Genomic DNA, 26,531 nt, shown 5'->3' on the forward strand with positions numbered 1-26,531 from the left:
GAGAGCATGTACTATTGGATCTGGTCCTTGGGAAAGAGGTGGGGCAAGTGGATCCAGTGTCAGTAGGGGATGGTTTTGGGGTGCAGCAATCATTTTATTGTAAAGTTCAGGATAGTGGTAGAGAATGAAATGCAATAATTGAGAGTGAGAAACATTAGTTGACTGACAGCAGTCTTCAATGGGACAAGAATGAAGCTGGGAACTTTTCAACAAGGCCAGTGAAATGGTAGCTTTAAATAGTGTGAACCAGATCAGATGGAGATGGGGCTGTAGTGTGACCACGACAGACCTGGATAATCACATCTTTTCCCCATTTCTACAGGAAGGATAAACAGGCCAACACAGTGAAGTAGCATTGTGTATAAAGGATGGGATCAGTATTATTGTGATGCTCACCAATTTACACACTGCTCCTCTCTGCCCTAACCCCTCATCCCTGCGTATTAATCCTATAAGATATTGGTCACCTTTGCAAACTTCAGAAAATAGCACAGTATAGAGGAGATACCTCTGTCCACTGTCTGCGTTTGTCAAGATGTAACGTTGTTTTTTTGTTCTGTCTCCCCAGACAGTGTAGGACTTCAGGTGCAGATCCCGACACCTTTTTAAAATGGTTTGAGAGTTTCTGCCTCTACTCCGCTTCCATGTGTGACTCCCAGATCCCGACCATACTCTGGGTGAAATCACAACTTTCCTCATCATGTCTCTACTATTTCAACCACATACATTAAGTATTCGCCACAGGTAACTGAGCTCTCCAACAGGAACAAGGTATTCTCTCACTTTCTATCCAGGCTCCTGACATTATGTGCACCCCAATCAAATCTCCTCTCAGTATCCTCCATTCCAATCTTTCCCCATTACTGCACCTCAACTGTCACAGGGTAACGGATCTCCTCTGGACCCTCTCCAGTCCAATTCCATCCTCCCATGTGATGGGGTGACCAGAAATGCACACAGTCCCCAAGCTGTGATTCATTATTTATACAATTCCTGCATAAGCTTCCTGCTCTGAAGTTCTGCACTTTGGCTGACAGAGGAAATGATGCCATTTGCTCCATTAATGAGATTGTTGATGTGTCCAGCCTACTTCATTTACCTGCCCACACTGACCATACTCTCATTTATTGTGTATTCCTCTCTCTTGTTCATGTCCCCAACTGCCTTGCCTTGCACTTCTCTGGGTTGTTTGCTCCATTCCCCTGGATCCTGTAGTTTCTGTTTTTAAACAGTCTGCCATGGGATCTCTCGACAAATGCAAGAAATTCACATGCAGTTACAGGTTAATGCCTCAAACCGACACAGTCAGATTAATTACATATGATCTTCCTTGAACAAATCCAGACCGACTGTCCTGGAGTCCCTGGGACTTCCATGGTGACCGTTTATCCACTGTCTCAGAATTCCAGCTGCGACCTATTTAGTCAGTCCCTTGCTCAACATTAAACAAAGTTGCGGTATGAGCCATTCTCCAGGCCTCCGGCACCATCCCTGCATCCAGTGAGGATTGGATAATGTAGGTAACTATAAGGCCAGGGATTTTCCCTGGCTCATTTTAACAGTCTGGAACATTGTGTTGCCTCTTTCTAAGGATTTGAATCTCCTGTATATTTGTCCGCTCCAAGTTTGTTGCTCCCAATATTTCATCCCTATTTTGATCCAGACAGACAAAGGCCTAACCCATCTTATGATTGGTCAAGTCTCATTTTAATTGGGTTTTATGGAGGGTTTCTCTCCACAAGGTGAATTGCATTTTCTCATGATACCATCCCCAATCTGCCTCATTAACTACCCTCCCTGCACACGTGGTTATCCTCTCATCTGATACTAACACGATGATTTTTACCCTTTGTCACAACAGTTGTCCTCTGCCTGGATATCCCTGAATGCACCAGCCTCCCTGTTTCCCAGAGCCATCTTTATAAAGTCATTTTACTCTTGGATTGTGAATCTGAAACTGTCCTGGACATGGCAGAGGCGGTAAAACTGGGGCCCCACTTTGTGGCCAAGCCCCTGAGTTTCTGGTGGATGGTACGGTGCAGGAGAGGGACATTATCTTCCTAAAGGTCTGGCAGGGGAAGCTATGACACCAGATCCTGCCAGCTTCGTCCGAGGCTGACCCAGAGGTCAGTGAGGTACCAGCCTTCTGGGTGAATACCCAGCAGTATAGGAAGGAGGTCAGTGACCTTCTCCACTCCACCAGGGTAAGTGCCACCATCTGAAATTTGTGACCTCACCCTCACTCTCTCTCTGTTACTGCACCCACCTCCCACCAAGGCTCATTTTCTCCCACCGTCAGTGAATGCAGCACCTTCTCTCAGTCTCTCTGTAATCTCTTCTCTGCCCCTCTGCCCAACTCTGACTGGTGTCTGTGCTGCCCACTCACTGACTCAGAACACCTCGACACCGTTCCCCCCCCCCCCCTCCCCGCCCCCAGCTGTCCCAGCACAAACAGCTGTACCAACCACTTCCATTTCACTAATCCTACTTGGTAATTCTCACATTAAAGAAGGAACCGTCCCACACTAGGGCACAAAGAGCGAAGAGAGATATGGGGCAACCTAACATTCATCTCCTCACCCCCTCACAGGGGAAGGATCCTGACCCTAACAACCACGAGAGGCTGACTGACCGTGTCCAAGCTCCCGGGCTGGGATCTGAGACTCCCCCTGACTCACTGTGCTGGGCACCGTGACTGACCGTGTCCAAGCTCCCGGACTGGGATCTGAGACTCCCCCTGACTCACTGTGCTGGGCACCATGACTGACCGTGTCCAAGCTCCCGGACTGGGATCTGAGACTCCCCCTGACTCACTGTGCTGGGCACCGTGACTGACCGTGTCCAAGCTCGCTGACTGGGATCTGAGACTCCCCCTGACTCACTGTGCTGGGCACCGTGACTGACCGTGTCCAAGCTCCCGGGCTGGGATCTGAGACTCCCCCTGACTCCCTGTGCTGGGCACCATGACTGACTGTGGACAATGATATCAAGCTTCCTGGGTTTGTGTCTCTGCTAAACACCAATACAACACAGCAGATGGGAGAGCCTGGTAGATGTGGCTGAGGAGAAATGCTGCTAAAGGCAGGGGAAGGCAAGGCAATAATTCTGTGAGCATTCAAGTCAGTTCAAAGTGAATGTGTACAAACATGGATTGAGCAACCCAGAGAGACAGCCCATGAGCGGGGTGGGTGTCCCTGAGCACTGTGTCCTTGTAGTAGCATTGCAATGAGAGTTGTCAGTGCAGCCTGAGCTGCAGCATTGAAGTGCTGTCAGTGGGTCGGAGATGTGCTGGGATGGCATGTTGAAGCTGGCATGTGTCAGATGACAGCATTGGTGGTTGTGGAGGACATGCAGCTTCTGTCAGTGCAGTGTCCCCCGGAGACGTTGGTGTCCAAGACAGAAGTCTGCAGGAGCGAGGGTCAAGGTGGCTTCACCAGGTACCAGCTCTGACATTCATGTCAAATTCTCAATATTCATTATCCCCACATTGGGAAACGATCTAAAGCTGCAAGATGATGAGGGGAGGGATCCACAATAATGTGGCTGTTGATCATCAGGAATCATTCAATGAACATCTCGCCACTCCCGTGCTCAAATCTTGTCTTAAAGAATAGTCCAGCACAGGAACAGGCCCTTCAGCCCAGCAAGCCCGCACTGACACAAGATGACCTTCTAAAGTTAAAACAAAAGGTTTTGCTCCAATACCTTCTATGTCATTCTATTCCCTACTTACTCATACTTGTGCCAAGATCCCGCTGAAACCTTGCTATATTGGCTTCTTCCCCTCTATCTTTGCATTCCAGGCACTTTCACGTTCTGTCTGGAACAGCAGAAAAAATCTTACCTATCACATCTCCTGAACTTTCTCCCTTTTACCTAAAACCTACGGTCCTGAGTAATTGATATTTCTACTCTGAGTGGGGGGTGGTGGGGGGAAGCCTCTAACTGTCCTTCTGTCTATGCCTCTGATAATTTTGTAAATATCTATCAGGTAGCCCCATAGTCAATGATGCCCAGGTGCAAATAAACCATGTGTGTTCAATATCTCCTTCTGGCTAATACCCTCCAAACCAGACAATATGCTGGTAAAACTTTTCCATACCCTCTCCAACACTTCAGCATCGTGTGGCAACTAGTACTGAGCACATCATTCTAAATGTAACTCGAACTAAGTTTCTCTACAGCTGCAGTATGACCTGCTAATTTTTATACTGCATGCTCTGATGCCTGTCTGCAAGTTTGCCGTCAGTCTTCTTGATCACCCCATCCACCCGTGTTACCACTTTCAGGGAACTGTGGACCTGTACACCAAGATCCTTCGGATGTTGATGCAATCAATAGTTTTTCCATCCACTTTATACTTCTCCCCTGCATTCGACCTTCTAAAATGTATCACGTCACAACCGTCCAGATAAAGTTACATCAGTGTTTTCTCTGTCCAAGTCTGCAGCTGACCTACATCCTGCTGTATTATCTGGCAATCATCCTCACAATCTGCAACTCCGCCATCTACTTACAGATCTCCAGTCACAAAAACACTGTTCCACCCCGACTCTGTCTTCTATGATCAGGCGGTTCTCTATCCATCTTACTAACTGACCGCTGATCGCACTTCACTTCACCTTCTGTATGAGCCTGCCATAAGGAACCATATCAAAGGACTTGCTAAGGTCCAATTGGCCAACATTCAGCCCCATGCCCTCATCAATCAATTTTGTCACTTCCTCGAAACATTCAATCAAGTTTGGGAGACATGATCCTCCCCACGCAACTGCGTTGCCTGTTGCTAATAAATCCAAACTAGAGTACTGTTGGAGCTGCACTCATTCAGACAATTGATTATTCCATCATATTCCTGACTTGAACCTTGCAGAGTAGATTAGGTTCCCTACAGTGTGGACACAGGCCCTTTGGCCTAACCAGTCCACATCAACCCTGTGAAAAGTAACCCACGCACACCCAATTCCCCCTGACTAAAACATTTAAAAAATTAGCATGGCCAATTCACCTGGCCTGCGGGAGGAAACCCATGCAGACACGAGGGGAATGTGCAAACTCTACACAGACGGTCGCCCGAGGTCGGAATCGAACCCAGAACCTTGGCGCTATGAGCCACCATACCACTCTTGATGTTTCCCATAGAGTGGGACATACGATGGGCCGTGATGGTTACTGTACGGTGGGAGGTATGTCGGACCGTGATGGTTACTGTACAGTGGGAGGTCTGTCTGGTTGTGAGGTTGAAGAGTGAATGAGCTGCACAGAGTATGATTCTGCGGCTGCCGATGGCCGGCTGCATCATCATTAATTATCCAATCTGTTTACAGTCTGTCCCATTCAGTACTCAACGGGCTACATATCATGGCGAGGAGGGTCTGCAAAATGTGAAGGTAGCCCTTGCTCCCCATTGTGGTATGACCATTCTTACTGATATTTGAGATGGAGAGGTGTATCTGCAGCAGGCAGATCAGTGACGATGTGGTCAATTATATGTTTCCCTATTATTGATTCCACCATAACCTGCCACAGAGCAGTCTAGCAGCCACAGGATCCAGCATCAATGCTGAGTACTATCATTAGATTGGATTCCATACAGTATGGGAACTGGCCCTTCGGCCCAACCAGTCCACACCGACCCTCCGAAGAGCAACACACGCCTCTCAGACTAATGCATGAACACTTTGGGCAGTTTACCATGACCAATTCACCAGAGCTGCACATCTTTGGACTGTGGGAGGAAACCCACGCAGACACAGGGAGAAAGTGCAAACTCCACACAGGCAGTTGCCTGAGGCTGGAATCAAAGCTGGGACCCTGGTGCTATAAGGCAGCAGTGCTCACCACTGAGCCACCAGGCCACCCTATTTTGACTATATACCAAGGAGCTGTCCCCCTCTGCCTGGCTGTGTCCTGTCACTGGGACAGAACCTACCAGAGAGGGTGGTGATGTTGCCTGGGACATAGTCCTGTTCACAGAATCCTGCTTTACAGACAATATCTGACTGTTGCTTGATTAGTTCATTGGAAATATATAAGAGGTCACTTTTACATTTTGTATAATGAAGAGTTTATATCACTTTATTTCTTGCATATTTTAAAATAAACCAAACATCATTATTTTTTAGTTGAGAACTGTTGAAGTGAACAATAATTGAATTACCAGAGCGCACAGCTAACTATTATACAATTCAGTAACTGTAGTAAACAGCCGATTCATGTTCAGATCAGTGAACACACCATCTTGCAGTCAGCAAAGCTGTTGAAAATGACTTTGAGGAAAAGCCTGAATTCAGACAGTGTTATTGGACCTCACCACGACCTCCAAAACACTGGCCATCTCCAAAATCTGTCCAGAGTGCTCCCAAACTGGAGCTGGGCAGTTTTGCACACAATCCCTCACAATAGACTGGTTAGAGACATACCTGAACAACGGGGAGATGTATGCGGGGCAGACTGTTCAATGGACTAGCACATGGTGCTGGTCCAGATGCAGTTCAATATTTATAACAACGACCTGTAAACAGCCATATCTTGCAAGTATATATTTTCTTGTGTGCCACCTAAACTCTGTAATTCTGCACCTTGGACCCGATCCTGAATGAAGGTGTTATAAAGGTGATGGACTCCTGCAACACATGGCATCTTACATTGAATTCCTCATAAACCATATCCAGTGTATGTTAGCCCCACAATGTCAGTATCCAAACAGAATTGTACAGCTCCATTGATGGCCAGCTTGATCCCAGCCCAACGACCTTGTGTTTGACTTAAGCTGGAAATCTCTGTGTAAATGTTTGCAGCCTTGTTTTAACCATTAACAGTCATTAAGTAAAGTCTCTTTACTGAAGGTCCGATATCCTTTCTAATACCAACTTTTAGATTGTCCAATAAGCACAAAATTCACCCATTTATTCAGTACACTGTTATAATAACAATATGATGAAAACTCACAGTACTTAGCATTGAAATGATTGCCACACCCAAGACCAAATTATTATTAAGTACAAGGACTTTGAAAATACACAATTATTTTCCCTTGTATTAATATTGTTAACTAATGGTCGATTCTCCTGCTCCTCAGATGCTGCCTGAACGTCCCAGTTTTCTTTTCAGAACCACACTTTTTGACTCTGATCTCCAGTATCTGCAGTCCTCACTTTCTCCCTGCTAATATTCATCAAGATCATTTCCGTGGCAACAATGTCACTGTGTGTTTAAACATGTCACAATCAGATATGAGTACGTTTTCAGTTGCTTCTGTCTATCTCAGAGCTCAGTAATGTGGGATGAACATGCCAGTGTCTATGATGCTCGGTATGTAGGCCATGCCTATGAGAGACTGACAGATTGTTTCAAACATCATATCCCTTCAGCTATTCACAATAAGCAATATACTGCCTGGACCAAGCAGCCTGACCTCACAAAACCCAAAACCATGTCCAGCATTTAACAGGTCTAGACAATACTGTTATGTTAATTTATTCATGAAATGTGATTTGGACGGCATTTATTGATAGATAAGGAACTTGAAACAGTGACACTGAAGGAACGGCAATATACTTCCCAATCAGGATGGTAGATGGCTTGGAACAGAACACAAACATGGTGGGGATCCCACGTATCTGCTTCCCTTGTCCTTCTCGATGGTTGGGGGCTTCAGAGGTACGTTGTAAGGAGCCTTGGTAAATGTCTGCAGAGCACCGTGTAGATGGCAGGTATTGCTGCTACTGAGCGTCAGTGGATGAGGGGTGAAGCTGCACTCACACAGGCAAATGGAAGTCTTTAATCACACACACATTCAACATGTGTCTTAGCAATAGGGGGCTGGCCTTCGGAAATTTTGAGGTGAGTTATTCCTGCAGAATTTCTAGCCCCTGACATATTCTTGTATCCAATGAATTTACATGCGTCAAAAAGTGGTCAGGGAGCATCTGAGGTACAGTAGTCAATGTATTAGCTTAAGCCCTTCACAGGAATAGGTTATGAAATCATATGGTCAGTCCAGTTCGGGTTAATGGTAATCCCCGCGATATTGCTTGGTGTGTGTTCAGTGATGGTGGTGGCATTAAACGTTAGAGGATGTGTCTCAATTTTCCATTGTTAGAAAGTGATTGTTGTCTGGCACATGTGTAATGGAAATGGGATTGTCACTGTTAAGCACACACCTGCATATTTCCAGGTTCTGTTACATTTGGGCAAGGACAGCTCCAGTATCTGAGTAAATCACGAATGGTGTTAAATACTGTCCAATCATTTGGGAAACATCCCCAGTTGTGATTTTACAGTCATTTATGAACCAGCTGAAAATTATTGGGCCTCGGGCAGAGAGAACTCTTACAGCTCACTGATGTTGTCCCTCTCTCTGAGCGAGCAAGCTTGATTCTAGTTCCACCTTCTCCATTGGTGTCTAACAACATATTTGAATGGAATAATATTACAATATCTTCCCCAAAGAGCTGAGTGAGAACTTGGTTAGTTCGATCTGTTGGACGTCTTGTTTAGAAGCAGATGCATACCAACAGTCTGGGTTCAATTCTGCACTGACGGAGGTGACTGAAAAGGGCTGTCCTACTCAACATCTCCCTTACTTGAGGCATGATAACTATCCAGTTTAAACTACCACCAGTCGTCTCTGTCTAACGAGAGAGCAGCCCTATCATCCCGTAGGGGTATGGTGCCTTACGTTTCCATTTCTGATCTACAGGCTAACTCAAACACCAACCCAGGGGAACTGCTGCGGAGCTGTCCTGGAGCTGAGATGGCTGCCCTCCTCCAACTCCAAACCCAACCATCTTCCTTTGTACCAGGTATAACTTCAGTCAGTGAAAACGATTCCTATTTGCTCCAATTTTGCTGTTAATCCTCGATACGACACTTGGTCAAATGTAGTTATGATGATGTCAAGTGCAGTCACTGTTGCCTCACCTCTAGAATTAAGCTGCGTGGTCTCTTGTTGTACATTGTTAAACCAAGGCTTCAATGAGCCCAAGGGATGAGAGCCCAAACTGAGCTTCAGTGAGCAGGGTAGTACTGAGGAAGTGCTGCTTGATCCCACTGTAGGTGACATCTTCCATCCCTTTAATAATGATAGAGATGAGAGCAATGGGGCAGTCAATGATTGTCTGATGGTTTGTCTGTGTGTGTACAGGACACACCCGGATAGTTTCCCACATTGACAGGTTGATGCCAGTGCTGTATCCCAGCAGGAACAGCTTGAATGGAATCTTATCAGTGCCCACAACCTTTGCATTCCCCATCCCTCCAGCCGTATCGAATTACCACACACTGAATCGAATTAGCTGAAGTCTGCCATCTGGAGGAGACTAAAATATATCATCCTATCGATACTTCTGTCTGAACATAGTTGCAATCTTTTCAGCCTCAGCTTTTCTATTGATGTGTTGGGCTCTTCCATCATTGAGGAAGTGATATGTGAGGGTCCTCCGCCTCCAGTGAATTGTTTGATTGACACAACCATCCAACCTGACTGTATGTGACAGGATTGCGGAGATTAGGTCAGATGTGTTGGTTAGATCTGTCTGTCACTGGCTGTTTATGCTATTTGGTGAGTAAGTGGTCCTGTTTGGTAACGTCACCTCATTGTGAGGTGTACCTGGTGCTGCTCTTGGCCAGGCCTGCAGTATTCCCCATTGAACAAGAGTTTATCCCCTGGCCTGATGATCAGGGTGAAGTGGACCATATGCCAGGCAGTGACAGTGAAAATTGTGCTGGAGTGCTATTCTGCTGCTGATGGTAATGACCCAAATCACCTCACACAGGCCAGTGCTGAATTCCCGATCTCCTCGAAATCTGTCCCGTTTAGCATGGTGATAGAATCTCTCACATGTGCGCTCACTCGTGTACGCGCACACACACCATTCCCAATGAGTCTTTTTCTCCAGAAATATTGTGTGCGGTAGTCATTGTTCCCAATATGGTTATCGATCAATGTCTCTGCAGCCGTGGTGAAGATGAGGTCAAGTATATTTCTCCCTGTCAGTCATTCCCTCCCCACCCGGTGCAGACTCAGTCTCCCAGCTATGTTCTTTTGGACACAACCATTGGGATCAGGAATGCTGTTGTTGAGCCCCTCTTGGTGGTGATTTTGAAATAGCCCACCCAGTATACATTTTCCAGCTCATTCACTCTGTCAGTGAGTCCTCTAAGTGTTGTTCAATGTAGAGGGACACTGATCCATAAGCTGAGGGAAGGGAGTCAGCAGGAGGTTTTCGTCTCTGTGTTTGATCTGACACATGAGACTGCGTTATGTCACATTGTTGCTTGAGGAGTCTGTAGGACGCCTCTCCCAAATTTAGCCCTAGCCCCCAGACGTTAGGAAAGAGGGACTTCAACTGTCCAGGGTCTGCAGGGCTTTTACTTTTCTGTCACTATCAATCGAAGGGCCTCTTCTGTGCTGTATGACACTCACTCTATAACTCTTGTGATTGGACAGTCCAATGTCTCACTCCTTCAGTTCCTCCAAGTGCCTTGTCTATTCCACAGATTTCTACAATATTTTCTCTATTAAGACATTGCACAATTCCATTTCTAAACTATCTATGCATATCTCTGTATCTTTCCCTATCATCTCCTCGAGCCGCTAAATCCACCTGTATCTCAGTAACCCTCCGTATCACTACAACCTTTATATCATACTACAGCCCCATGTATCAATGTAAACTCTGCCAGCCCTAACACCCCTCCCTATCTCTCTGAACTCCAGCTGCTTCACCTTTCCCCATATCCTGTAAATGTGTTCAAAATTATCACCCTAACCGATTCTAGTATGTACAGGCCACACTATATAATGTCAGAGGATTGATTGCGCGACACAAGATGCTGCGATAGACTGTCAATTGTGAACATTTTCACCCACTGTCTGGTCCAGGGAGCAGATGTATGGAGTATAGGGGCATGTCAGGTATCCATGTCAGGTATCAGCACCATAAGCTACACCATGTGATTCTGACACGCCATGTCCATACAACTGCTCTCTGGGTCTGGATTTGACTGGGGATGACATTGTAAGACCTAGTTCCAGGTCAATCATTGGTACCTATATTAGACAGTATTGGTAACTACACTGAGAACAGTGATAGCCTGTTGGCTCGTTTCCTCCTCCCCAAGGTGGAATCCAAATGATTTACTTTGAAGGAATGTTTGAATGATTGCCCTGACCCAGGTTGGAAATTATCTGGACAGATTTAGGAGCAGGTCAGTGTCTCACTGAGTGCTGCAGGTAGCTCTGAGGTCCAGTAGCACTGTGCCTGAATTGAAACCTTTTGGAATCCATGTTTAATGTCGGTCATGATTGCAACGTGGTGGGTTAACAGACCTGAACAATAATCGTGTGGTTGCCATGTTTGTGAATTGGGCAATGATGAAATATTAACTGAAATATTAATTATTCAACTGAACAATAATTACATCATCTCTGAAAACAATTAAGTTGATTCTATATTGGTGGAACTAATATATAAACACCTAACAACATTTTATGATACAAAAGTAAAGATGCACATTTTGTTTTGTACAGCAAAAGAACATGTTGTCTGACTCGATTGCCTGAATCCTTAGAAGAGTACAAGGCAGTATGAGTATACTTAAGAGGGAAATCAGGAGGGCAAAAAGGGGACATGAGATAACATTGGCAAATAGAATTAAGGAGAATCCAAAAGGATTTTACAAAGACATTAAGGAAAATAGAGTAAATTGGGAGAGAATAGGGTCCCCTCAAAGGTCAGCAAGGAGGCCTTTGTGTGCAGCTGCAGGAGATAGGGGACATAATAAATGAGCATATTGCATCAATGTTTACTGTGGAAAATGACATGGAAGATATAGAATGTAGGGAAATAAATAGTGACATCTTCGAAATGTTTATATTACAGAGGAGGATGTGCTGGATGTCTTGAAACGCATAAAAGTGGATAAATCCCCAGGACCTGATCAGGTGTACCCTCTGTGGGACAACTCTGTGGGAAGCCAGGGAAATGATTGCTGGGCTTGTTACTGAGATATTTGTATCATCGATAGTCACAGGTGAGATACCAGGGGACTGGAAGTTTGCGAATATGGTGCCACTGTTTAAGAAGGGCGGTAAGGACAAGCCAGGGAACTATAGACTGCTCAGCCTGACCTCGGCGGTGGGCAAGTTGTTGGAGCGAACCCTGAGGGACAGCATGTACATGTATTTGTAAAGGCAAAGACTATTAGTGATAGTCAACATTGCTTTGTGCGTGGGAAATCATGTCTCACAAACTTGATGGAGATTTTTGCAGAAGTAACAAAGAGGATTGATGAGGCAGAGCGGTGGATGTGATCTATATGGACTTCAGTCAGACGTTTGACAAGGGTCCCCATGGGAGACTGGTTAGCCAGCTTAGATGTCATGGAATACAGGGAGAACTAGCCATTTGTACACAGAACTGGCTCAAAGGTAGAAGACAGGTGGTGGTGGTGGAGGGTTGTTTTTCAGACTGGAGGCCTCTGACTAGTGGAGTGCCACAAGGATCAGTGTTGGGCCCTCTACTTTTTGTCATTGTCATAAATGATTTTGATGCGAGCATAAGAGGTACAGTTATTAATTTTGCAGATGACACCAAAATTGGAGGTACAGTGGACAGCGAAGAAGGTTACCTCAGATTGCAAAAGGATCTTGATCAGCTGGGCCAATTGGCTCAGGAGTAGCAGATTGAGATTAATTTACATAAATGCGAGGTGCTGCATTTTGGGAAAGCAAGTCTTAGCAGGAGTTATACTCTTAATGGCGAGATCCTAGGGAGTGTTGCTGAACAAATAGACCTTGGAGTGGAGTTTCATTGTTCCTTGAAAGTGGAGTCGCAGATAGATAAGATAGTGAAGTAGACGATTGGTGTGCTTTTCTTTATTTGTCAGAGTATTGAGTACAGGAGTTGGAAGGTCATGTTGTGCGTCTACAGGAAGTTAGTTAGGGCACTTTTGGAATATTGTGTGCAATTCTGGTCTTCTTCCTATCAGAAGGAAGTTGTGAAACTTGAAAGGGTTCAGAAAAGATTTACAAGGATGTTGCTAGGGTTGGAGCATTTGAGCTGTAGGGAGAGCCTGAATAGGCTAGGGCTGTTTTCAGTGGAGCGTCGGAGGCTGAGGGGTGACCATATAGAGGTTTATACAATCAGGAAGGGTATGGATAGAGTAAATGGACAAGGTGTTCTCCCTGGTGTGGGGGCGTCCAGAAGTAGAGGGTATATGTTAGGGTGCGAGTGGAAAGATATAAAAGAGACCTAAGGGACACTTTTTTTCATGCAGAGGGTGGTATTTGCATGGACGGAGTTGCCAGAGTAAGTGGTGGAGGCTAGTACAATTGCAACATTTGAAAGGCATCTGGATGGGTATATGATAGGAAGGGTTTGGAGGGATATGGCCTGGGTCCGGGCAGGTGGGACTAGTTTGGGTTGGGATATCTGGTCAGCATGGACGGGTTGGACCAAAATGTCTGTTTTCCATGCTGTAGGTTTGTTTCCCCTTTAAAAGCGTGCAGCTGAAGAACCCGAGGCACTACGGAGGTAGTGCCTCCCTCCCGCCCTCCTCCTCTAACCTAATAATAAGATCCGTTGTGGTAAGGAGGTAAGTGCCGAATTTTGCTTGTTTTATTCTTTAGACCCAGTTTTTTTAAATAAAGGTTAGCTTTAGAGGGATGGCAGTGAAGGCAGTGCAATGTTCCTCCTGCAACATGTATGAGGTGAGGGATGCCATGGACATCCCTGCTGATTACACTTGCAGGAAGTGCACCCATCTCCAGCTCCTCCAAGACCGTGTTAGGGAACTGGAGCTGGAGTTGGATGAACTTCGGATCATTCGGGAGGCAGAGGGGGTCATAGATCGGAGCTATAGGGAAGTAGTAACTCCAAAGATGGCAGATAGATGGGTGACAGTGAGGGGGACTGGGAGGAAGCAGCCAGTGCAGGGACCCCCTGTGGTCGTTCCCCTCAAGAACAAGTATACCGTTTTGGATACTTGTGGGGGGGACGACTTACCAGGGGTAAGTAACGGGGCTCAGGCCTCTGGCACGGAGCCTGTCCCCGCTACTCAGAAGGGAAGGGGGGAGAAGAGCAGAGCAATAATAATTGGGGACTCGATAGTTCGGGGCACAGATAGGCGGTTTTGTGGGAACGAGAGAGACTCACGTTTGGTATGTTGCCTCCCAGGTGCAAGGGTACGTGATGTCTCTGATCGTGTTTTCCGGGTCCTTAAGGGGGAGGGGGAGCAGCCTGAAGTCGTGGTCCATATTGGCACCAATGACATAGGTAGGAGTGCTGAGGATGTTAGACAGGCTTTTAGGGAGCTAGGTTGGAAGCTCAGAGTTAGAACGAACAGAGTTGTTGTCTCTGGTTTGTTACCCGTGCCACGTGATAGAGAGTCGAGGAATAGGGAGAGAGAAGAGTTAAATGCGTGGCTACAGGGATGGTGCAGGAGGGAGGGATTTCGGTATTTGGATAACTGGGGTTCTTTCTGGGGAAGGTGGGACCTCTATAGACAGGATGGTCTGCACCTGAACCTGAGGGGCACCAGTATCCTTGGGGGGAGGTTTGCTAGTGCTCTTGGGGGGGGGGTTTAAACTAACTCTGCAGGGGCATGGGAACCCAGACTGTAACTTTAGGGTGCAGGACCTGGAGTGTAGGGAGGGTAGGAATATGGTATCAATCTTAAAGGATCGTGCCTGTAAACAGAAGAGTGGCTTGAAGTGTGTATACTTTAATGCCAGAAGTATACGAAATAAGGTAGGTGAACTCGCAGCGTGGGTTGGTACCTGGGACTTCGATGTTGTGGCTAATACGGAGACATGGCTAGATCAGGGACAGGATTGGCTGTTGCAGGTTCCAGGGTTTAAATGTTTTAGTAGGGTCAGAGGTGGGGGTAAAAGAGGGGGAGGTGTGGCTTTGCTTGTCAAAGATAGTATTACAGCGGTGGAAAGGAAGATGGATGAAGATTTGCCATCTGAGGTAGTTTGGGTTGAGGTTAGGAATAGGAGAGGTGAGGTCACCCTGTTAGGAGTCTTTTACAGGCCTCCTAATAGTCCTAGAATCGTTGAAGAAAGGATTGCGAAGATGATTCAGGAGAAGAGTGACAGTAATAGGGTGATTGTTATGGGAGACTTTAACTTTCCTGATATTGATTGGGAAAGCTATAGCTCAAGTTCGTTAGATGGGTCAGTGTTTGTGCAATGTGTGCAGGAGAGTTTCCTGACACAATATGTCGATAAGCCAACAAGAGGTGAGGCCATACTGGATTTGGTTCTGGGTAACGAACCAGGCCAGGTATTAGAACTAGAGGTAGGTGAGCACTTTGGGGACAGTGACCACAATTCGGTGATTTTTACTCTAGTGATGGAGAGGGATAAGTGTGTACTACAGGGCAAGAGTTATAGCTGGGGGCAGGGAAATTATGATGCGTTGAGGCATGACTTAGGATGTGTGGATTGGAAAAGTAGATTCCAAGGCAAGAGCGTAATTGATATGTGGAACTTGTTCAAGGAGCAACTATTGAGTGTCCTTGATAAGTACGTACCTATCAGGCAGGGAGGAAAGGGTCGTGTGAAGGAGCCGTGGTTTAATAAGGAGTTGGAATCCCTTGTTAAATGGAAGAGGGCGGCCTTTGTAAAGATGAGGCGTGAAGGTTCAATAGGGGCGATTGAGAGTTATAAGGTAGCCCGGAAGGACCTGAAGAGAGAGCTAAGAGCAGCAAGGAGGGGACATGAAAGGTCCTTAGTTGGTAGGATTAGGGAAAACCCTAAGGCTTTCTATAGGTATGTTAGGAATAAAAGAATGACTAGGGAAGGAATAGGTCCAATCAAGGATAGTAATGGGAAGTTGCGTGTGGAGGCTGAAGAGATTGGGGAGGCACTGAATGAATACTTTTCGTCAGTATTCACTCAGGAACAGGACATTGTTGTCGATATGAATACTGAGGCACGAATAAGTAGAATGGATGGCTTTGAGATATGTAGAGAAGAGGTGTTGGAAATTCTGGCAAGGGTGAAAATAGATAAGTCCCCTGGGCCTGATTGCATTTATCCTAGGATTCTCTGGGAAGCAAGGGAGGAGATTGCAGAGCCATTGGCCTTGATTTTTGTGTCCTCTTTGTCTACAGGAGTAGTGCCAGAGGACTGGAGGCTAGCAAACGTGGTTCCCTTGTTCAAGAAGGGGAGTAGGGATAATCCTAGTAACTATAGGCCAGTGAGTCTCACTTCTGTTGTGGGCAAAGTCTTAGAGAGAATTATAAGGGATAGGATTTATGCACATCTGGATAAGAATGATGTGATCAAGGATAGTCAGCATGGTTTTGTGAAGGGCAGGTCGTGCCTCACAAACCTTATTGAATTCTTTGAGAAGGTGACGAAGGAGGTAGATGAGGGGAAAGCGGTAGATGTAGTATATATGGATTTTAGTAAGGCGTTTGATAAGGTCCCCCATGGTAGGCTACTGCAGAAAATACAGAGATATGGCATTGAGGGTGAGTTGGAGGTTTGGATTAGGAATTGGCTCTCTGGAAGAAGACAGAGGGTAGTAGTTGATGGCAAAGATTCATCTTGGAGTGCCGTCACTAGTGGTGTTCCGCAAGGATCTGTTTTGGGACCATTGCTGTTTGTCATTTTTATAAATGACCTGGAGGAAGGGTTAGAAGGTTGGGTGAGCAAGTTTGCGGATGATACGAAAGTCGGAGGAGTTGTAGACAGTGAGGAAGGATGTGGCAGGTTACAGCGGGATATAGAGAAGCTGCAGAGCTGGGCAGAAAGGTGGCAAATGGAGTTCAATGTAGCTAAGTGTGAAGTGATTCACTTTGGTAAGAGTAATAAAAAGATGGATTACTGGGCTAATGGTAGACTACTTGGTAGTGTGGAAGAGCAGAGGGATCTTGGTGTCCATGTACACAGATCTCTGAAAGTTGCCACCCAGGTAAATAGTGCAGTGAAGAAGGCATATGGCGTACTGGCTTTTATTGGTAGAGGAATTGAGTTCCGGAGTCCTGAGGTCATGCTGCAGTTGTATAAGACTCTGGTGCGGCCGCTTCTGGAATATTGTGTGCAGTTTTGGTCGCCATACTATAGGAAGGATGTGGAGGCACTGGAACGGGTGCAGAGGAGGTTTACCAGGATGTTGCCTGGTATGGTAGGAAGATCCTATGAGGAAAGGCTGAGGCACTTGGGGTTGTTTTCTTTGGAGAAAAGAAGGTTTAGGGGTGATTTGATAGAGGTGTACAAGATGATTAGGGGGTTAGATAGGGTTGACAGTGAGAACCTTTTTCCGCGTATGGAGTCAGCTATTACAAGGGGGCATAGCTTTAAATTAAGGGGGGGTAGATATAGGACTGATGTTAGGGGTAGGTTCTTCACTCAGCGAGTCGTAAGATCATGGAATGCCCTGCCAGTAGCAGTAGTGGACTCTCCCTCTTTATGGGTATTTAAGCGGGCATTGGATAGGTATATGGAGGATAGTGGTTTAGTGTAGGTTAGGTGGGCTTTGATCGGCGCAACATCGAGGGCCGAAGGGCCTGTACTGCGCTGTATTGTTCTATGTTCTATGTTCTATGACTCTGTGACTCTAATTTAGAAATGACAATAATTTAACATGCACTGTCAAATAAATAACTGTTTTATGTTATTAAATTGTAGCATACAGTACGTTAAAAACTTGCAATTTTGAAAATGAACAATAAAGAATGAAGAACAAAGAAAATTCCAGCACAGGAGCAGGCCCTTCCGCCCTCCAAGCCTGCACCGATCCAGATCCTCTGTCTCAACCTGCCGCCTATTTTCTAAGGATCTGTATCCCTCTGCTACCTGCCCATTCATGTATCTGTCTAGATATGTCTTAAATGATGATCCCCAAAAATACTCCAAATATGCTCTGTCCAGAGCCTTGTAAAAACTGAGAAATCCATCCCTGCTTTAATATTCAAGTCCTCTCAAAATAAATGCCATCATTGTATTTGTCTTTCTGACCGGATAGGCTACCCGAAACATTAATAAACTTATCATGAAGTTACAAAAATGAACAGTGATTAAAGCATGCTGGCAAATGGATCCCAGCCTTGTCTAAAGTCTCTGTGCTAATCCACATGCTGCAGTATTCATAGAGGCTGCAGCTCCCTACAGACGGTTTGCGAACAAACCTGACAGCTACACACCCTGCAATTCCCTCCAGAAGATGGACATTGGAATGTCGCCCTTGGGCCATCAATATGCCAACCCGGGTTGAGTCTGGTTGATCAGGATAAATGAACCTGATCATTCCATTGGCAGATCCTCCATTGGCAGATCCTCCATACACTCCCAAGGGCTTGAAGACTTGGAAGGATAAGAATCATCTCAAAACCCCACAGAGTGCGGCAACTGAAGATTAACCACTGAGAAAGAAGACAACTCCAAGACCATAGGAAGAATAAGGAGGCATCACCACGTGGAGCCTGGCCAAGTTCTAGTCTGGTGGTATACGATCAGCCAAAGTTAATTAAAAGCAGAAGACAATTTGCAGTATTTTTCATTACTTTATAGTAAACTTTATTGTACTAACATTTCCTGTGCTCAATAAACAAATATTATTGTTTGTAAGAGTTGACTCACAGCCCTTTTGCTGAATAGAAGACTTTAAACTCACAGTGCAGCAGATACAACAACTTCCTAACTATTCACTCAACCTGTAAGTTTACCTTGAGAGATTCTTGTGCAAGAACTCGCAACTCTGTTTGCACTTCAGGCTTCTGAATTTTCTTTTCATTTATGAAATAGTCCATGCCTCTCTTCCTCCTCACAAAGTGCATCACCTCACGCTTCCCCAAGATGTACTCTATCTGCCACTTCTTTTCCCACTCTCCTATTCTATCTCAATCCTTCTGCAGCCTCCCTGCCTCTTCATTGCTACCTGTCCCTTTGCCTACCTTTGTATCATCTAAAAGCCTTCCCAGAATGCCCTCAGTTTCTTAATATAGATTGTTAATGTACAAAGTAATATTTTGCAGTCCCAACACTGAGCGTTGTGGAACACCAGTTATCATCGGCTGCTATCCTGAGAAGGACCCTTTTATCCCGACTCTCTACTTGCTGCCAGACAGCCAAGCTTCTGCACACACTAGTACCTTGCCTCTAAGAAAATGGGACCTTATTTTAAACAGCAGCCTCCTGCGTGGCACCTTGTCAAAGTCCTTCTTGAGGTTCAGGTGGATAACATCCACTGACTTTCCTTTGTCTCACTTGTTTGTTACATCCTCAAATAAATCTTACAGATTTATGAGGCATGCCGTCCCCTTGATGAAACCATACTGACTTTACCCTACTTTACAATTCACCTGTAAGTATTCAGAAATCTCATCCTTCACAATGTATTCCAGGATCTTACACATGACTGAGGTTGTGCTAATCGGTCTGTCACTTTCTGCCTTTTTTCCTTATTCCCTTTTTAAACAGGGTGTCACGTTATCAACTTTCTAGTCTTCTGAGACTCTCCCTGTTTCTAGAAATTCATGAAAGATCACCACAAATGTCTCCATTATTTCTTCAGCTATTGCCCTTGGCACTCTGCGATATCGTCCATCTGGTCCAGTTTATTTACCCATTTAGTTTTTGGAGCAACTTCTCCTAATAAGCTCTGACTCCACGCTATCTTGGATTTGTGGGATACTATTCGTATCATTCATTGTGAAAACTGACATGAAATAATTGTTCAGTTTCTCAGCCATTATTTGTTCCCCATTACTATATCTCCAGTGTTGTTTTCCGCGTCCCAATGTCCATTTCTGCCTCTCTTCTGCCCTCTATATATCTAAAGAAACTCTTTCAGTATTCTTTTATATTACTGGCTAGCTTACCCTCATATTTAATCTTCTTCCTCCTATTTCTTATTTTGTTGCCCTGTATTGGTATTTGTAAGCTTCCAAATCCTCTGGTTTCCACTGGCATTTGCCATGTTTTCTGATTTCTCTTTTGCTTTTATGCTAACCCTGATTTCCCCTGTCATCCATTGTTGCTTCATCCTCCCTATCCCATGTTTCTTTTCGCTTGGGATGAATTTCTGCTGTGTCTCCTGACTTACACCCAGAAACTCCCCCCATTACTGTTCCTTTCCTGCCAGCCTACTCTCCCAGTCAAATCAACCCAGTTCCTCTCTCATGCCTTTGTAGTTGCTTTTATTCAGTGGTAATATTGTGAACTCTGATTCTATCTTCACCCTATTAAATTGAAGAGTAGGTTCAATGATATTATGCTTACTGCATCATAACGCTTTCTTTACCTTAAGCTCCCTTATCAAGTCTGCCTCATTGCACAACTCTAAATCCAGTATTGCCCGTTGCCTCATTGCACCATAAGCTGCTCCAAAACGCCATCTCGTAGACATTCCACAAATTCCATTTCTTGCAAACCACTACCAACCTGATTTTCCCAGTCCACCTGCATATTGAAATCCCCCCAATCACTATAACTTTGCCTTTCCTACACATCTTTCTTATCTCCTGATGTGTCCTCTGCCCCAGGTCCTGACTATGATTTGTCGTCCTGTACATAAATCCAAATATGGTTTTTCATCTTTTCCATTCCTCAATTGTAACCACACAGGTTCTGCACCATCTGTACCTGCTTTGAGTATTGGGAATTGAGTGATGGGAATATAAAACATTTTAGCATTGTCACAAGTTCAAAATTGAGACATTGATTAAATATATTAAATTGTCAATTCCGACAGTGATTAAAAATATTAAATTGTCAATTCCATTGGCCACAATCTATTTTTTCGGCCAAATATTCTGTCTGTATTAGGGAAGCATGCAGACATTTGAAACTGTTGGAAAGGAAGGTATGAAGAGGACATGAGTCTATAAATAGATAAGGGTGGGTCAAGTGAATAGGCAAATATTGTTGTATGCAGCATCGTAAGCAAAACTGTGTGCTCAAAGATGTTGGCGGGTGCAATTGAAAGGCAGTGTATTATTTCAATGGAGAGATTGGGTTGAGACACACAGGAACCGGGCACTTGGATTACGAAATAAAACCTTAAGGTGTACATAAAGTTTTGAGGGAGGTAAGATAAATGTAGAAACTTGCTCAAATAGAATACATTCAAATGATTTTCCACAGTTTTGCAGGGTAGTGGCGAGTCCACATCGAGAGAGTAATGGCCATAATGACAAGATGTTCAGAGAAGATTCAGTCAACTAACTCCTGTGAGGAACGTTTATTTCAGTAGGAAATCTTGAACTGACTGACTCTGGATCTGCTGGAGTTTAGGCAAACAACATATGACCTTGGTGACCCCAGAATATTCTAAGTAGTCCTTTCAATTTGAACTCTGAAGCCATATTTAAGCTTGTGAGAGAGATTACCAGGAGTGGATGGACAATAAAACAGAAGAATATCTCAATAAAGAAGATGTTCGTTGCTTTATCCCACTGTGTGTTTGTGAACTCTCTTCCCAGATAGAAGTGAAGGATAAGACATTGAATATTCCTAAGGCAGAGGCAGGCAGATTCTTGACTAAGAGTGATGCACTAACGTTGTAAGAGCAAAGGAGGAATGTGTGATTGAGGTCACAATCAGATCTACGATCTTATCGCATGACTGAGCTGTATTGGTGACTTACTCCTGATGCTAGTTTCGACATTTCTGTTGATTTTTAGTTACTGAAAAATTATGAGACGATTCTCATGAACATGCAGACTTCTCCTCTCAGATTATTAGGCACAACTTTCCACATGTGACTTTTAAACAGCCCTGGAAAAAAGCACTCAGGAAAGTTTCATGGTTTTGGAGAAAGATCAGGAGCATAGGGCAAAGTGAAAGCCTCCCTTGAAACTGCTTTAGAAATCAGATTGGGTCGAATGGATGTCTTTAATAGTACAGATTCCTTTCACTTTTTCTTTGGAGGTGAGTTTCGTTAGCAAGGCCGGCATTCTGTGGCCTATATCTAATTGCTATTCAGAATATAGTGATAACCCCCAAAGTTTTTCGTTGTGCAGGGACACGCAGAGGTACGTTACAAAGAGAGAAGCGGGGTTCTGAACCACTTGATAATGACGGGAGAATGATATAGCTTCAAGTTGGTGTTCTGTGTGACCTTGGCGATTGTATTCTTCACCATTTGGTGCTCACAATCTATGGAAATAGTGAGACTACATTCTCTGTTTACAACAATTTAAGTGATAGAGTCACACAGCATACAAACAGGCCATTCAGCCCAATACATCTACGCCAGCCAGAAAACACCAATTTACGTTAATCCCAGTTACCTGAAGATCATGAGGCTACTATGCCCTGGCATTTGTGATTAAATGCTGCGTTATCTTATAATATCCATGACTTGAGCTTTTTTGTTCTTTCACTATGGTTTCGTGGAAATAGATCGCACAATTTCAAAGGCAGCGACAAACCCATCAGACCAATAAAATGTCTACATTGTTCAATAATTATTAGAAAGTCGGATTGTCTTTTCAATTCATGTGGGATTTTAACGAAGCTCGACCAGCATTAATTGCCCTTGAGATGTTCCAGTCCAGTTGGTGTTGGTCCATCCAAGTGGCTGTTGCGAGGGAGTGCCAGCAGTGCATCTCTTGTGCTTACATAGCTGGGAGTAAATATTACTGTGGTGGAATGGAGTGTGAAACAAGCCGCCATGCTGTGATGAACAGCTCACTGGAAAACACAGGAAAACTGAGTTATTGTCAAAGCAAACGTATGGGATGGAATTTATTATTTTTCAGAGAAATAGCAACCTTACAGAAACAAGTCTGTGTAATAATGAATGGAAGTCTGTTTCTATGTTATTGGTTTACTTAAAATAATGGTGACAAACAGCTGGAATAATGTTGATGCTGTGTTGGACGATTCTTACACTGAGCATGTGAATTATCCTGGATGATTTCAGCGATGACTGGGCTGTCCTAGGTTGAGTAAGTGTTGATACTCCATGGGATGATGCTGCTTTGTAATCTTGCCACTTACTGAGTACAGTTCGATGGAACGAACTAAAATGTCCCTTTGGCTCATGCTTCACAATATATCAAAGCTTTCAGAGCTGTCACCACATGGAACCATGTAATAAAGACAAGGCAAATCAAATCTGCACCATCCAGTGCTGATACAAGTGTTTTATAAAGTTTGTGAGGTTACATTCCTAAACCGTCCACCCAGGCAATGCATTCTTGACACATCTCATCCTCTGGGTTCAAAACAGATTCCACAAATCCTCTCTTAGTATCTTCGCTTTCATTTCAAACGTATGTGCCCTTGCTTTTCACCCTTTGACTAAGGGGAACAGCTGTTGTCTGTTCACCCTGCCCATACCTCTCATGCTCTTATACACCCCTGTCAGGTTCACCCCTCACCCTTCTCTGCTCCAAAAGCAAATCTAGCATATCTTCATGGTTTGGGTTCTCTCTTGTCTTGTTACATCTTCCAAAGTGCAGCATCTCACATATTTCAGTGTTACTTTTATCAGCCATTGCTCTGGCCATCTGAACAATCTGTTTGTACCCTCCTGTACCCTAACACGTTCCTGCTCACTGTGATCCACCCAGTTAATCATTGTGTCATCCATAACATGGTTTATCATCGTCCAATATCCCCAGCATCTTCCACATTCTTATCATCAGTATTTATGAATTTCAGAAACAAACCTTGATTTTCTTCCTGTTCTACAGATGTTGTTGCAGAATTGGCAATTCCAGTCTCTTGTTTACCCTATTTTGGTGAATCATTTGTGGTATTTTGTGAGTGAGCCACAAATAGCATTTTAGGCATGGAGCTGAATTCTGCTTTAATACCCCGCCTCTCCGCATATATTATTCATAAGGCTTGGAAATCAAAAACCTTGGATTAGCTTTTGGCACATTGTCCAGCAAAATTTCCATTTGATGTGGGCCTGGAGTTTATTCTTTGCAATATTCGCCGCAGTAGTCAGAGAAAGATCTTTTTCATCTGCAGGATGGACACAGGCTCATTCATTAATTTTGTTTGAAAGAGCTAAAGCAATGATGATAAAGATTGATTTAAAAATTCTTTATTATAAACACAATGCAGAAGATTGTGAGAACTCACGTTCTCATTTCTACACTGAATTGGAAGCAAATTAAAAGAACAAACACCCACCGATTTGAACATTGTTTAAAAAGTGATGTCATTGAGTAATGCATTAAGGAAGACCATGCATCAATTTTCTTTTGAATGTTGTGAGGACATTGTTCAAACAAACAATGTTCTTGTATTTTGCTCCTTATTCTTTAACTGATCTTCCAATGTAATTTGAGGTGAGATCAGAGTGACTTCCCTTTCAGTTGAAGCAGGACTTGACTGAGGGTGGCATCAAGGGCCATGAGTAAAACTGTGATTAATGGGAATTAGAGAACATTTTGCACTCGTAATGGGAACAATGCGAAATGCAGTCTCTTCAAGGCATATTCCAAGTTGCATGTCATCCTGACCAGGGAATAATTTGTTGTTCCTTCACAAGAATATGTTAGAAATCTTGGAATTCTAATAAAAACAGCTCTGTGTGGATCTGCATCACTTGGAATTGAAGATGTAAAACAGGGCAACTCCGTGTCTCTTAGTTCAGAGCCATTGGGGATGACAAATAAACTCTGCCCTTGCTAGTGCCTTCCCAAACTCTGGATGAATATGTCCAGTGACATCAGAGCATGATAAGACATTGATGACAATTAGAATCAGTACTTCAATCAGTTACTTTCAGAGGATTGATCGTATGAAGTCATGACCACCGAGTTCAACATTTTCACAACACATTTTGACAGTGGCAATAAATTATCGGTATTTAGGGAGCTGTCACGCACAGAGTTTTTAATTTTTCATTCGAAAACCATAACCAAATGCCAAAGAGTCAACAGAAATGGCAGCTTCACTGTTCCCTTTCAGATCAGGCAACGATCCACAGTCCAAAAGAGTAACTACGTTGAAAGTGCTGGAAAATCATAACAGGTTCTGAGCAGATAGAAACACAATTAACCTTTTGAGTCCAATATACGTTTTTCTGAAGAAGATCATATCATATTCAATATGCTCCCTATGCTTCTCCCTCCACAGCCTGAAACATCTGTGGGGTTTTGTCCCTGTTTACTGTTTGCATTTCAAATTTACATTTTCCACAGGGGGCAGGGGGAGGGGGGCATCTTGTCTCAGGTATTAGCATGGCTATCTCACAGTACCAGGGACCCCGTTGGGGGGGGGGTGGCGAGGGGGCATGGTGTCTCAGTGGTTACCAAGGCTGTCTCACAGTACCAGGGACCCGGTTTGGGGGTTGGCGAGAGGGGGAGAGGGCATGGTGTCTCAGTTGTTACCACGAATGTCCCACAGTACCAGGGTCCCGGTTTGGGGGGGAGGGGGAGGGGGCATGGTGTCTCAGTGTTCAGCACGGCTGTTTCATAGTACCCGGGACCCGGTTACGGGGGAGGGGGAGGATGCATGGTGTCTCAGTGGTTAGCAGCTGTCTCACAGGACCAGGAATATAGTTTGCTTCCACCCTCAGGACAGTTTGTACTGAGTTTTGACATTCTCCCCGGTTCTGCTAGTGTTTCCTCCAGTGCTCCAGGTTCCTCCCACAATCCAAACAGGTTCAGTGTATTGACCGTGTTAAATTACCCATCATGTCCAGTTAGGTGTGTTAGCTATGGGAAATGCTGGGCTAGGGTAGGAAACAGGTTAGCCAATGAAAGTGCAGAAGTAGGGTCTGAGGTGGTTCAGGGTGTAATGCTGTGCAGAGGGGTTGTGTGGACTCGATGGGCCAATGACCCATAAAACAAAGAAAAGGTTAAATCAAACAAAGTAAGTTACTGGCGATCTGAAGCAAAAAGAATCAGAATGCTGGGGAAACGGAGCAGTTTTGGCAGCCTCCATCGTGAGGAAAACAGAGTTCGCATTTTAAATCCACTCACCATGTATCAGATCTGAAAGCAGTTGGGAAATAGTATAATGTGTGTTGGTGGAATGATTGGAATATGTGGAGAAATAGAGCAATAAAAAAAGGGATTATTGATAATCAGCTGTGATGGAAATAAAATGTGAGATTATTTTCATGTATATTTCACCTTTTCCCATTTCCCTGAGTATCATGCACATGTCGGTATATATCCAAGTCCCTGTTTCAAGTGAGCTCTGTCCCCTCCATCTCTCTTTCCTGAGTGTGGACGTCTTTCCTTCATTAATGGGACATGGGTGTTGGTGGCTGGGCCAGCATTTATTTCCCTGACCGAGTTGCTCTCGAGAAGCTGTTGGGGAACTGCCTTTCTGAACCCATGCACTTCGATGTGCTGTCGGCTGCCAGTGCTCATGTCTGTCTGGTTTCACTTCTTTAAGATTTTGTAGGGTGATATTTGAATGGCTGGCTTGGCCATTGCAAAGGGCATTTGAGAGTCTGCCATTGCTGAGGGTCTGGAGTAACATGTAAGTGAGACGAGTGAAGATAGCAAGTTTCCTTCTCTGGAGGGCACTAGTAAGCTAGGGTTTTCTTTTTCAGTTTTGACAGCCATCAATATTTAATTAGATTGCTAATTCCAAA

This window comes from Chiloscyllium punctatum, chromosome 31 (assembly GCF_047496795.1).
Source record: "Chiloscyllium punctatum isolate Juve2018m chromosome 31, sChiPun1.3, whole genome shotgun sequence".
NCBI classification, from domain to species: Eukaryota; Metazoa; Chordata; class Chondrichthyes; order Orectolobiformes; family Hemiscylliidae; genus Chiloscyllium; species Chiloscyllium punctatum.